At 47.8% G+C, this 14,376-nt stretch overlaps 1 protein-coding gene across 3 annotated transcripts in view; it reads right to left on the reverse strand.

Moving 5' to 3' along the window:
- LOC138064197 (zinc finger and BTB domain-containing protein 7C-like) overlaps window positions 1–14,376 on the reverse strand; it is a 194,018-nt gene that overhangs the window by 81,637 nt on the left and 98,005 nt on the right. For all 3 annotated transcript variants that reach the window (XM_068925802.1, XM_068925805.1, XM_068925803.1), the window contains one exon: window positions 4,684–4,744. The gene's annotated coding sequence lies outside the window, so the exon portion shown is untranslated. The remainder of the gene's footprint in view (window positions 1–4,683; window positions 4,745–14,376) is intronic.

The following is a 14,376-nucleotide window of genomic DNA, read 5'->3' on the forward strand; positions in this document are numbered from 1 at the left end:
CCAAATGCAATTTTTTTTTTTTTTAAATCTTTTGTTAGCAGCTCTTCTGGGGAGCGAATCCAGCAGAGGCAATACAGTGCAATGTGCACTCCTAAATTAGTTTCCAGGCACTTGGGATGCTTTATTATTCATTTCCTCCAAATATTAGGCAATGCCTTTCGCCCCTTTCAAAGTCTATACGAGGGGTCTTTGATGCATTGTGCTACTTGAAAGTTGCAGGCCTAAAGAAGCGTTTCTTTTAAGTCCTCTCTTTTATCAAGCATATTCTGTTCTGTTCACTATAATGCACACAATGGCATAAGAGTCTTGACCTGCTTCATGTCTGATGGACTGAAATCTCAGATGCATAGGATAAAACAGCCATTCCCAGCGATACAGCTTAAACACTTATGGCTCTATTCAGGCAAATATTACCCAGGGGTCTGCCACGCCACTGAAAGCTGCTGAAATTGGCTCCATAGACGGCTGACCAATTCAGCAGTGAGAAACGACCCCGCTACATTAGCTCCCCTTTTCATTTCACCCCGGGCAAGCGGGGGTCCCGAGGTAAGCGCAGCAGGAGGCGAGAGCCAGCTGAAGCCAGATTCGTTTGGTTTTTAAAAAGAATTTTGCGTGTGTGACCATGAATGTCATTATGTGGATCTGCAAAATAGGCAAGGTACTGACGTTAAGGCACAACTGCAGAAATCAGTCTTTCGTCTTATCATGGGAGCTGTCTCGCATCCTCCCTCTCTCAGGAGCCCCAGCTAAACTTCTAGTGTCTAAGACACTGCACACGGCTCAGATAAGCTGATAAGCCTCTGCTACAGGTTTACAACTACGGCCTTTGGTAAGTCACTTCATGCCTTCTTGCAGCAGTTTTCCCCATGCATGAACTGGAAGCAGTATTTCTTGTTCTACAGTATTGCTCCTTTTTTTCTGTTTACACTATGAATTTACTAGTTTAGAGCTTGCCTCTGTCCAACAATGTGCAGGACCCGGGACAAGGATGCTAAGTGCAATTCAACAGCACATACTTTTCAGTACAAAATTAAATAGTTTTTTTTTTTCCTTTTAGGCAATTGCACTGACATGTTTTTGCAGAAGTACCTGGCTGATGTTTTCAGGTATTAGTCTGCTTCTATCTGTGCAAATATCATCTTGCCAGATTAGGACTAGAAGTGATGTTTTAGAAGGCAATCTTGAAACACAGGGGCAAAATTCAACACAAGGCCTGCAGGGCTCCTAAATGGGATCGCAGCCTTGTGCGTTCTTGGCTGCTTGAATTTGCCTTACATGTCTTATGCCCCAGAAGCAAAAGATTTCTCTAGGAGGACTGAGAAAAGGAACGTGCAGACTACACAGGGAGATGTTCACAACAGAGATAGGTCCTTCTTTATTATACCTTTCACCCTGGTACCCCTGGTATCTCCCTGCCTGCAATCTCATCCGCTCAGCCTAAAACAAACACGAGACTCTTGATAACAGTTCCCACTACGGCATTACCCCAAGAAGACCATTTCTCAGTGCGTGTGTAAAAGGGAAGCAGCTGGTTTTGCACGAGCCCTTCCTTGACACCTATGTTCACACACCCCTCTCACAGGACAATGGCAAAACATATAGTAAGAGGTCCTGACCCCGCCAGAGCAGGACCCGTGTGCCTGCAGCCCCTGGCTCTACTGTACGTGACCTCAGCAGGACCAGCCCTGAGAGAGCAAATCTGATGGAAAGGGACATGGTCTCCAGCCCTGCCTGGCTCTTCCAGGATGCTGCACTACTAGGGAGGCAAGCGGAGCCTGGTTTCCCAAGGGGCTGAGCATCTCTCGACCTCCGCTCGTTGCTGATACGGTGGTGGGGCCTCAGTATGGCTGGGAGCCAGACTGCAGGCACAAAGGTCCAAATTGGCCTGCTCAAAAAGAGAAGGCAGTCTGGAAAACTTTGACAAAAGACCTTTACAGGATCACACCCTGAGGTCAGCCAGACCTGAGCTTCAGTCACCTGCAGCAAATGGGAAAAATAAAGAAGATTGTCCTGCAGAAACTCCGGCCAGCTGATTACTTTCCAGTTAGCAGCTCCTCGACCTGCAAGATACACAGCTGCTTCAAACTGCAGAAGGGTTCAGCCTCGACTGCAAATGCTGTAGCCTAAAGGAACTGAAAATAACAAGGGGTTATGAGAAAGTCTCAGCTCTCACATTACCCATCTGGTTAGGAGGCTTTTCAGAAGCCATCTTAAGTATCCTTATTAAAATACAATCAAGACAGCCCGGGGTTTTGTCCTACGTGTGACTGGTGCCGTGCTACGGAGCTGGCCGGCTGGAGGCAAGTTGACAGGTCATTATTTTGTGTCCTACAAATTCTATGAGCTGATAAGGAAACTCCAACAATTTGATGGTTTATCAGTTTGTAGGTTGGAAAAGGAAATTATTTCAATTGAGATAACGATTCTATTCCTTGCTGGCAAATTAGAATTTTTGTTTCTCACGGGGGCTCTGGCAGAAGCAGTTCTGGGACAGGGATGGGGCCAATCGCACTCTAGTCAGCAGAAAGATGTTGTCACAGCCAGCTCGAACGTCTGCACAAATTGTGGGGAGACCAAAACTTCTCCTTTGAGAGCGAGAAAGAAAAGAGAACAAGATTGCAGGAGAAACAAAATCTATTTGTAAACCCCAGGCAAAGTCAACACAAGGAAGCCCGAGCAGGAGTGCAGAGATGATAATAGAGCCTGATGGATAGTTCACAGAATTATCAGATATCATCCAAGTCAAATATGCCGAGGAGCCAATTATTTAATGCTAAGTGCAGTGCAAACGGATGTTTAATAAGCTGAATCACTTCAGGATTTTAAAAGCTCTGCATCTTCCAGCAAAAGGGACAAAACCCCAGCTGATGTAAATGAGGAAAGTCACCTCCCTTGCCAGCATTATCAAATATCCTTAAAATTATGTACCAGACCCTCGGATACTCGCTGGCCGCACATCCCCTGAGTCACTGGCAGGCATGACCGTCTTTGCCAGACAGCAGGGGCTGAGGTGCACGGAGATGAAATGCAGCCACCTTTTGGGAGCTGCTGAGCTCCTTGGGAGACACAGTTCAACACCTCCCGGCTCGCCGCCGCGCACAGCGCTGGGGAAGCTGAGCCGCGCGGCTGTGCCACCACGCACCGGCACTGCGGATGGCCTTCCAGGTTGCTTTGTTTACAGACGAGTAAGTTTTTGGTCTCGGGAAGGAGTGCTGAGTTATTTTCTAGCTGATTGCAGAGAGGCAACAAGGAGAGAGTGGGAGGTATGGGAGCAGCAGAGGAGTTTGGGCTCTGCCTCAGCCCCTGATTACAGTCTGTTTTGGAGTCAGCGTTGCTCCCTGGGAACGAAGCATTGCTTCTCAGGCGTTTCTGCAGGGAGGGCTGCCAGGAAGACCCGGGGCTCTCCCCACGGCGGCTTTGCAGCGCTGGCCGTACCGGGGGACGTAGCCGTTGCCCACCCTCCCCGTCCACCTGTGCCGGGATGTGACCCCACAGGCACTCAGTCCTCTCCCCAAATGCAACCAACGACAGCTGAGATGCTGAAGCCCAGTGTTATCTGCACTCCTCATACAGCCAGAGGAGAAAAACGGGCTTCTACCTCATCCCAGGGTTGATGTCTAAACTAGATCAGATGTAACATGAGTTGTTACCTCCACTCACTATAAAGCACATCTAAGGTAGTCATCTACATTGTTAAACATTAAACATCTAAAAAAAGAGTCCTTTCTGCAGCCCTTTCTCATCTCTGCCTGTGACACCTCTTCCTCCTGTAAGCTCACACCTGTACACCACGTAGCTGATGTAAGTCTTAAAATCCACATCTCCTCATATTCTGCTCACCACTGCCAATGCTCCTGCACATTCGCATAGTCCAGGATATCGTATTGCCGAAAGAATAACGCAGAGCTAAGGTGCCCCACAGCATCTGTAACGTGCACATGTGGAAGACACGAGAAGTTGGTCCATGAAGGGGAACTGCAGGTACTCGAAGCACAGGTCTGCTATGGACTTGACCAGCGCAAACAAGGCAGTCACCCACTTGAGGTTTGTGTAAAAGTCTCCCATCTAGTGCGAAACAAGATAACTCGGTGCAGCACAACCGACTCAGGACCTGGCTCTGGCATGTTTGAACCAGCTTACCAGATAAAAAAGGAGGCGCCTTTCTTCCTATTCAAGACCACTAGGCAGACACCCAAGCCACAGCCTCCTGTGTGACAGCTGTAGAAAACAGGTCTGGAGAGGACCTTGAAATGTCACCCAGATCACATCCCCAGGAGTGAATCTGCACCGGGGCCAAGCACAACAAAAGCCAAAAGCACTCAAAGCATTAACAAATACTGCTGCTCATCATACTCCTGTGCAGCTGCTAAAATATCTGCTGCCTTCTCTTTCCAGTACTGCAGCATAAAGAATACACAAATTTCTATCTCCTACAGGTTTACAAAAGGAACAATTAGCAGTTCTGTCATTCATAACAGAAGAGAATCATATTTTTGTTAAATCCGATCAGCACTGCAAACTGCCCAGATCTCAGCTCCTGCAGAAGTCCCCAGTGCCTGAAGAACAGACTGCAAGATGTCAGAAAGGCGTCACGACAGCAATTCCTCAGCATGTCCTGCCTCCTGAGAGCAACCAACTCTCCCCACAAAGCCACGAGCCCCGCACGCAGGAACACACACTCACCGTTACCCTTGTCTTCGTTTCAAATCTCAGGTGATGCTCCCTTGGCGCCTTTGACCATTTCCTGAGAAACAACAGAGAGAAAAAAGTTTCATGAGATCCAGAACTGAGCTGCTTCATCTGTCTCGAGGGCCTGCTCTGGAGAAGCCTTCTGTCGTCTTCCGCACTAGTTAACCCATGAGAAACCACAGAAGTAGCCCTGCTCCTGCTCTTCCACCAGGTCCACCACGGCCACTGCCTTTGGCTGCTGCGGAGGTCCTTGCTCCAGTCATGCCTGTGCAGCAACCCATATCAGTGTGGGCCAGAGCTCTCTGGGCCATAGTGGAGTTACTCCTCATTTACACTGCTGCATGAACCAAGGCCAGGCCCTGAAACTCTCCTGCTCTTCATCCCAACCTCACATCCCTGCTCCAAAGGGCACCAGCCTGCTTCACACCAGATTCCCACAGGCAGTTCAGTGGATTCTCGGCTCCCCCATGTCCCACACCTAAACCGGCAGGCCTGTATCACAAAACCCCTTAGCAACATCGTATCATGGATGTAGTGGTGCAAACCCAACCTGCCCTTACACTGTAACACATCTTCTCCTACAGCAGCTGGGAGATGAACAGTCTGGAAACAGATCCTCTCCAAGCAGTGCTGGCAGGTTCACCCATCCCACCCCCCCGTCAGCTAAACGTTACCGCGTTGTCCCTGTGGGATTATCAAGTTTCCGTGCTTTCCTAAACGCACAGTGCAGTTCTCCAGTGGTGTCAGCAACAAACCCACCTTCTGCATACATCAGACCCAGAGGAGGAAGGTGTATGGGAGGCCCCACCCCAATTCCTGCCTTCATCTGTCTTAACCTAGGCCTTTTATTTGGAAAAACTAAAAACCCAGGTTAGGCAAATATGACTATAACCAACGTCTACTAGATTAGGTAACGAAATATGGCCAATAACACAGACTACGGGGTGATTCAGGAGGGCTAAAGTGGACAGTAGGTGGTCTGGAAGAGGGCAGGCATCAGGTGGCAGATGAAGGAGTAGCATAGCAGTGGCTTAGGGGTCTCAACTCCATTTAATCACAATGTTGGGGTGTGAGATTGCTGCCAACAGGCAGCTGTCATATTCACCCGGCCGAGAACCCCCTTAGGTACACCTGCCTGTTGGTAACCCCCAATGTCCTAGATAAGGGGAGAGAGAACTGGTGTGGCAGCCACAAACGTGGACTGGCTTGTGCCGTGGCTAGAGGGTCGCGTGTAGCCAGTCACACATGGCAAATGGTACATAATTGGAAATTGCTGCTATAATTCAACTGTCAGATGTTATCTGCATGCAATAGAAGCGATGAGCTCACTACCTATTGCATTGTCCCCAAACTGGCACCATCAGCTCACACCTACGACTGTTTCCTGCTCACACCTGCTCTTAAACCTGGATTTGAACCTGAATTCGTGCTGGGATCAATGAGTTCTTAACAATTAATGAAACCTACAAGAAAAAAAAAAAGGGATTTCTCTGCCAAGACTTCATGGAGTGCAGTCAACTGGGAGTCATTCAATGAGCGAAAGCAGTCATTTATTGTGTGCAGTCTCCGAATTTGCCATGTTTGACACAGGCAGAGCAAATGTAGTTCATTCCCATTTGGTAAATTTTACATGAGAAGATTGAAACAAATGCTAGGAGACACGTGTTATCGTAGGCCAGCTGGAGCTGGAGAGGCAGGCTCCTCTTTCCAAGGTCTCCGAGCGCTTTGTGATTGACTCACTCACCCAAGCAGTTCATCATTTCCTTCTCCACACAGCCCTTGGCATGGCTTTCCGAGGGGAGGCTCCATAAGCATGAACCCCCACTGCCGTGCGTGTGACATGGGCAAGCGGTTGGGAACCTTCTCCCACCACTCCTTCATTTTAGACTCAGGCTGTACCCACCTCGATCTTGGGTCAACCTTTAGGGGACTCTCTCTCATAGGAAGGTGCAAACAACGTTTTTCAAGTCAGGTCTATACCTGGATTATTGGGCCAGAGCAGAGCGACCAATGGGCCCTGACCTTTTCAACCATTTTATTAAACTGGTCAGATAATTGTGGTGTGCGCACACTCAAGGAGTGGAGAAAAAACACAGCCAGTAATCTTTGTGACGGCCTATAGTTTCCCTTTTCATGCAGCTAAGACCATCAATACAAGGATATTTAGGCAGCAAACACGGCACAGAGTACAGGTGACTTTTATAGCACACACTACCTTGCACAGCAGCCTGGTGACGACGGAAACCCAGGCTGGCCAGGCTGCCGGGGCTGTAATCGGCCCCGAGAATGGGACTTCTCTGTGGTTAATGAGTCCACCTGCGTTCGAGGGCATCCAGCTGCTCTGACCTTGTGCACTTAAGCCTGACCTCCTTCCTTAGCCCCATCCCCAGTTCACATCATTAGCTGATGAGTAACCACCGCTGCGGAGGACTAATGGCTCGTTTGCTGCTAAACAGCCAAAAGTGATCAGCTAGGGTACAAAGAGCTTAATGCAGGCCACTGTCAACATGCCCACGTGGGTGAGCACCGTTCTCATTATTTTGGGCAAAATTCTCAGTGAAGGCTGCAAATACCTGCAAAGCCCTGGCTTCACGCCTGAGATCAGCGAAGGCTTGGCCCTGTGGAGGTCAGTGCAAAACCTCCTCCTGGTGTCAGGGCAGGATCTGGCACCACACTTTTCTCTAGCGATGCTGGGCTTCAACTTTAACTTCTACTGAAAGTAGCTGGCTCTTCTCTCAAGAGACAGACGCCTGCATTGCAGCTTTTAACTGCGGTAAGGAGAACTCAGGGACACGACAGCTTGCAACATGACATCTAAAATCACTGTTTGAGGCTCAGGAGAATCTTCATGGGAGGAGGCTACAAATGGGAGTTACTGGGATAAACAAAGGCCGGGACTGAATTACAGTTGCATTAACTAATTGCCATGAAGAGGTGCCTCAAGAACAGAGCCTGAGAATAACTGCACTCATGACACAGCAAAGATAGAGATGGAGAAAATGCCTTGATAGCGTTTTCCAAATAGGATGGTGCATCGCAGTGAGCGGCCCAGGCCTTGTTCTTGCATTCCCAGAACGCGTACGAGATGAAAAGTTACAAAACAAACAGGCTTGCATGTGGCTTTTCTCTCAGCCACAAGCTCCCTTTTAGTTTCTTGGGTCGGTTTCTAGAGGAATCCAACACACCCTGCTGGATACGACCTAAGGTTTCTAATTACCCTCCTTGAATGCATCACTAAGATGCCACATCAGCTCACTCATGAGTCTGCTCATTGCCTTGCCCTCAGCAGCCAGGCTATAGGTGCACACCCCGTGGGGGACAGCCTGATAAATCTGCACCAGTCCCTGACACAGAGGGTGGGATTCAGCTCTCACACACAAGAGATGTGGGTGCCCACATGTAAGCACTGGATTTAGTTGCCTAAAAACGCGTTCCCATCGCCATGTTAGACTCCCTAGGCGATTCAAGGCCCCCGCATGGGACTGCCAGATCCGATGCTGGACCTGCACCCTGCTAGATTGACAGCTGGAGCCGCGTAGGATGCCTTAGGGTAAAACTAGACACTTACACCTAGCAACTGAATAATGAGCTGCATGTCTACATGTGTGCTGGCTAGGTGGCTGTCTAAGCTCTTACTGTAGACAATGCAGTCAGCGGTGCCTGCAGAGCCATTCAGTTACTCAAATACCACTATCTGCTTCAGGGTGAAACACCCTCCAGACTCCACTGACTGTGCTGGGCAAACATCCACTGACTATAGCAGGAGATCAGCATCTAGTTCACACCTTAATCCTCTACTGCAGTCCACCTTGAGCTCCTGGTCTGAGCTTCAACAGCTCCAGAATTAAATTAATTTGTATTAGAAGAGGATGCCCTTCAGCTCTGCATTCTCAGGACCGTGCTACAACATAGTGGAGTGCCATTCGGCCAGGCACATAAACACTTGCAGAATGTTTACAGTGTTGTGTATCTCTCATACAGTATCATTAAAAAGAAGAAATTTGACAAAGAAAGGAGAAGGAACAACTGATACCCAAACCTATGAATCATTCATCAAATGGAATTTGCTGTCTAGTTTTTAAATAAACTTATAAGTTGTTTCCAAAATGCTGTTTGCAAACACCCTCTGTTAATCTGGAAAGCAGAGGCTGCTAAAGGCTTTATTACAGCATCTTCATTAAATCTCCATCAGATATTACTTTAAACCACCCAGGACTTTTGCGATCAATTTTCTCATCTTCTTGACATCACCTGAAAGCTAAACATTGTGAAACGCCTTTCCTGCAATTCAGCTTTAACTAATAAGCTAGATCTGGGGATCAGAGTTCATCTCAGAGCCCCCCTCCTGCCTAGGGGACCCCAGGCTCTTTCCAGAGGACTCTGCCCATTTTCTTGATATTCTCTCAAGAGTCTTTGACCTTACCTTCACATCCACGTGCGCTCAGGAGAGCCTACCCTAGAGCATTAGTAAGGTGCCACAGCTATTTTCTAGCAGGCTTTATAACTGTGAGTGAGGTTGGGAGCTACAGGCAAACCTTGCCATGCTGTCAGACAGAAATGAGGGTGAACCCCGGCTTCAGCGAAGGCACAGAGAAAACTGCCATTTTTGGAATAATCCCCTTTCCAGCCATTCGGCTTATGTCAAGATATTGAAATGCTTGGTGGAAAGGAGACACCTGGGGTCATACTCTCCTCCCCTAGCATTAGCTATCTGCAGAAAAATGCCCACATCCAGGCTACTTAGCTGGACTCCCTTCATAGGCAAAGGAGAGGAGCTACAGCAAGATCCAGCTGACCTGTGCTAGCCATCTATCTAAGGAAAAGAGGAAATTCCCCATTTGAAACTGCACTCACTTCTCTCCATCAACTCTCAAGGGAATCTGGACCACTAGTGCAGAGGTGGCCACAATCCAGACATCTAAATGTGGACAGACAAATTCTATCCAGCCAGAAAAATTTCTGCTCAGCTGAAAACCCAATTTCTCTCGACTAACAGAGCAATGCCAGAGCCTGAGCCTCACTAAAAGTCTGTGTCGCCCCTAATGACAGCGTCCTCGAGAAGTCCACTGGCATCAAGGTAACCAACTCACCAAAGCACCTTCAGAAAATCCCACCTGCCAAGCCTATTTTGCAAAGTGCATTTCTGTCATGCACTGCCACACGTGAATGTTTCATTGCCTAGGGGAGGAAACTCCTTTTTGTACATGGTTTATGAGCTCGGGATGGTAGCCATGGGGGTGGGGGTGGGGGGACAGGGTCCACAGCAGCTGCAGGGGCACCACGCAGGCACAGTGCTCTCCCTTGCAGGATCGGGAGCAGGACTTGCAGGAGATGGCTCAGCTCTCCCAAACCAGGAAGAGGTGAGTGACTGAATGCAATCGGAGATACTGAGGAGGAGGAGTGTCCCGGATGTGTCTTTGGGCTCACATCCTTTCCCATTTCTAGCCCGCAACTTTCCCCTCCCTGCGTAAAAACGGAAATAATGATCTCAGCTGCTTTTGGAAAGTGCTTTGAATCTACTGATGAAAAGTGCTAGATAAGATCTCATTGCATTGTTATAATAATGGAGGGAGAGGGAAAGCCACTAGGAGAAGCTGAAGGGGGAAAAACCCCATGTAATAAATAATAGTCTATAAATTATATATATCGAATGCATTAAAAAACCAATCCTCTGAGCAGCAGCTGCTTCATTCTTTATTGTTGATAGCATCAATATAACAGGGGAAATTACCACCTTGTGTTCTGCAACACATCACACTGACTTTCCTTTAAAAACTCTAATGTACCCTGATTGCAAAGTCAATTTAAAATTTACCATAAAACACAGAATCTCGTAAACTTTACAACCCCAATCACACTCAGTGCTTTTGCTCAGCTCAAATGCACAGGCACCTGCTTCGCTCTCCAAAGCAGATATACAGTGACATGCTGCAGACAGCAGATGGGCGAGCAGACCAGGCCATTACAACGGAGATCTGCCTGCTGCCAATTCCAGCCACTCCAGTGGAAAAAACAGAAAATCAGTTTGGAAAACGAGCTGGCAAATGGGGATGCTGGAAGTACCCTTAGAGCTCCAGGAGACAGCTCATCCCACATATCAGCTCTCATTTCAAGCACAACGAAAAGTAGCTGAGGCAGAACCAAATTTGATGAGACCTTGCGTGCAGTTGGGGAATTCTGGTGCCTTGAAAGCGCTGCACCGTGGCAGGACAAGGACCCCGCGATGCTGAGCCAACCTCTCTTCCTGCATTAGGATATGCCATTTGAGTCCCTTTGCAGGCTCTAATGAAAAACTCTTAAGTCACCTCCTTGGGCCCAGGTTTGCTCTAGAAATTTAAGCCCATGCAGGCCCCAACGTGAACCTGGCGTGAAGGCAGGGAGCACGCAGCTATGGCAGCGCCGAGACGCCTTCGTTTGCTCTTGCAGACATGGGTTCCGCTCATGTGGCTGATGAGGGAAAATTAACTAGGCTTCTAATTCGGCTTCCTATACAAAACCAACTCCTTTTGCTTCTGATTAAAGTGTTGTCACTGACACAAAGCCCATCTCTGTGAAGGGGAACAAAGGATTTCGGCTGAAGCAACGGAAGAAGCTGCACGTTTCAGGAGGCACCTCCCCAGCAGCCTTAAAATGCTGCTCCCTGCATGCCTGTGTTATGCTTGCATTCCCTACGTTCCGGCCTAAAGTTCTCCCCAGATTTGCTTTCAGCTCAAAAGTGCTGTATACATTTAGGGAGGAGCTACGGAAACCTGCTACATGTCATTTTTGCAATCAGCCCCTTGTATTTGTGCCTGATGAAATTATAAGGAGCCAGATGCTTGAAGAAGGAGCTTGAGGTGCAAGGGTTAAACCCAGACGAGGAGAGGAAAGACTCAGGGATGAAGCAGTTGATCAAAGGGTAGCTTAAAAGTTATTTAAAAATAAACCAGAAAGTAAAACTTCCAGGCGGTTGCCGCCGTAATTACAATGCAGACAACAGAGCCATGGTGCTGTTAAGGTTACTGAATTTTCCTAGCAGCTGTGTTTAATTTACTTAAAACATGAAAAGCCATCAGGTCACATCCCATTAGCAGAATCACTCTGGAGGAGCACAAGAGCCCAGCCAGCCCAGCGCTGCAGAAAGGCAGAGGGTACAACGCAAATGTAAAATGCCTCTGAACAAGTAAGAGAGATTCCTGTCATGGCCAACAAGAACATACATCTCCTTCGGCCTCAGCCTGCAGCGGACATGGCTGGTCACTTGGGCTTGCTGTTCGGCTGGCCCCATCCCCCTCACCCACACAGAGCTCATCTACTGATGTGGACTCCTAATGTCAGAGCAGGAAAGCTGACGCTAAGACAACCACAGCCAGAAATCAATGCAGATGTCTCTACTGGCTGCAGCGGAGAAGGTGCTTCAGAAACCTGGAATCAGGCATTTAGGAAAGTCCTTGGATTGTGCTTGTCCTGCAGCCTGGGGCAGCGGGTTTTCTATATGTGCTACAACCTCCTTATGACCATACGCAACGTCTCCTCTGGACCCCTCTACTCCCAAAGCATCCTCCTGACTTTCATGCTGCATTAGAGAGGAAACCCTCTTGTCCCAAACCATGCTCAAAATCTTCCTTGCACATGGGAGTTTTGCGGTTTTGTGGGGTCAGGCTTTCAGCTCTGGAGCGTTGTTCACACGTACCGAATTGAGGTCACGTTTCATAAGGAGCCTTTTCAAAACACAGGACTGAAAACTAAAACTTCCTTGTCAGAAAAAACATTCTAGAGATCTTTTTCTCTTTGGGATTTCTTTCTTTCTTTTCTTTTTTTTTTCATTCATTTAACAGTGGCTCAACGCTCTTTCCACTGAAAGGAATAGTAAGGTTTCATTCTCTGTTCATGGTTCCTACCAGTTTGCTTCTATTTCTAAAACTGGCAACCTGAGTTACTTAATTGCTAGGACAAAAGGTGTTAGATCATGTTGCAGTCCCCGCACACCATTGTACATGTTTCTGCAGCCACCTACAACCATCTCAGTCAAGCAGGGACTGAAACACAGATGCAGCCTGTTTCACCGAGCCCTAAACAGCAGACTGAAACTGTGCAGCTTTAACCAGCGCTGATACAAAAAGCAGCAGACCTGAAGACATGGATAGAGCAATATATGCAGTGGGCTCCCTACTGCACGCAACCCAAAGGCAGAGTTATTCCAATAGAGAATGAGGCAAATAATAAAATGAAATGAAATGAAATGAAATGAAATGAAATGAAATGAAATGAAATAAATAAAGTTGAGATGCCATAGGAAAGAAGCCACAGCTTCCTGACCCCAAAAGCCAGCACTGGGTGGACTGGATTTGTTTACAGGAACTCTGAAAACCTCAAGCCAAATTGCTTTACACTTGTTGACGATCACTGGTGCTTCTACATTACCAGGAGCCCTTCTGAAATCAGCCGCTGATATTGCGTGTAGAGAACCCCGACCTGACCCTGGAGATGCTAGAGCTTAGGATCGCTCTTTCAAAATGGACTCACCCTTCATGGCTTCGAAAGGTGTGAGACCTGTTCACATAATAAATGACAGGGCAAAGATACAGATTTCTGACAGATTTCCCCCCCCCCTCGCCTTCTGTTTGAAAGAAATCTATTTATTCTGAGTGAATTGGCTCTTCTCCAGATAAATGTTGTTTGTAGCCAGTTTAGCTCTGCGAGATACGCATTCTTTTGCATGCCCGTAATGAATTTTCACAGCCAGAGTCCTAATCCAGTCTAGTCATGGAGGGTTTATCAGGACCTCTTATTTTATTTCTACCGGTAAATGGGAATTGCTTTCCTTATCGTTATCTAGAAGCACCTGAGTGATTTTTGCTTCATATTTCCTATCCTACTGGAATTCAGGATGTGCTGTTATCTGATACCGTGCAATTGTCACTCATGTCAGTTGTCTTTTTATTTTAATTTGTTGGATTTGTTGCTTGTTTTTTTAGTTAAGAGATTTCGCTTTACCATTTGAGCCCCTCCTTGCCCACTGCCATTCTGATCGCGTTTTTGCAGTGGATTTTCTGGAAGATTGGGTCAAGGCTTGTCTCGCCTTCATCTACCTGATGCATCTGTATTTTGGATCTGGGACTAGTCTCTCTGAAGCAGTGATGTGCTTTTGCCCATTCCTTTCCAGTCAGCCCAGAGCAGTTCTACCAGGACAGAACTGGGAAGCCTTAAAGACAAAAAAGCCAACAAAAAAACCACAACAAACCATGCAGCTCCAGCCAGGAGCTTTATACCCTGAACGGGCCATAGTGCCATGCCCTTGGCCGTTTCTAAAGCCCAGAACAAGACACCCCTCCACAGCCTTTCCTTGCAACAGGGGTCTAAATCCTGGGCTTGACCCAAACAAGGTTTCACGTATACCCCAGAGGTCTGGCTATCGCCTGTCCTTTTACATGGAAAACTCTAGGACTGTTTGTAGCTGCCTCCTTGGGCGCTGGTATCAAAAATCAGCAAAAGCCCAGGTTTCCCATATATCCACAGTCCGGAGAGAAGTGAGAAGGAGCGTGTTGAGGTGCTGCTATGGGGACCAGCTACAGAGGCACTTCGGTGGCTCACTCAGTTACCACTTCCTGGGCAGTACACAGTCCCCTGAGGAAGTACAAAAGTGCAAAACAAGGGGCTATTACTCCTAACGCTTGGCTTTAAAAGCAAATAAAACTAAGAGAGCAG

Source organism: Struthio camelus, chromosome W (assembly GCF_040807025.1).
Source record: "Struthio camelus isolate bStrCam1 chromosome W, bStrCam1.hap1, whole genome shotgun sequence".
In the NCBI taxonomy this organism is placed as follows: domain Eukaryota; kingdom Metazoa; phylum Chordata; class Aves; order Struthioniformes; family Struthionidae; genus Struthio; species Struthio camelus.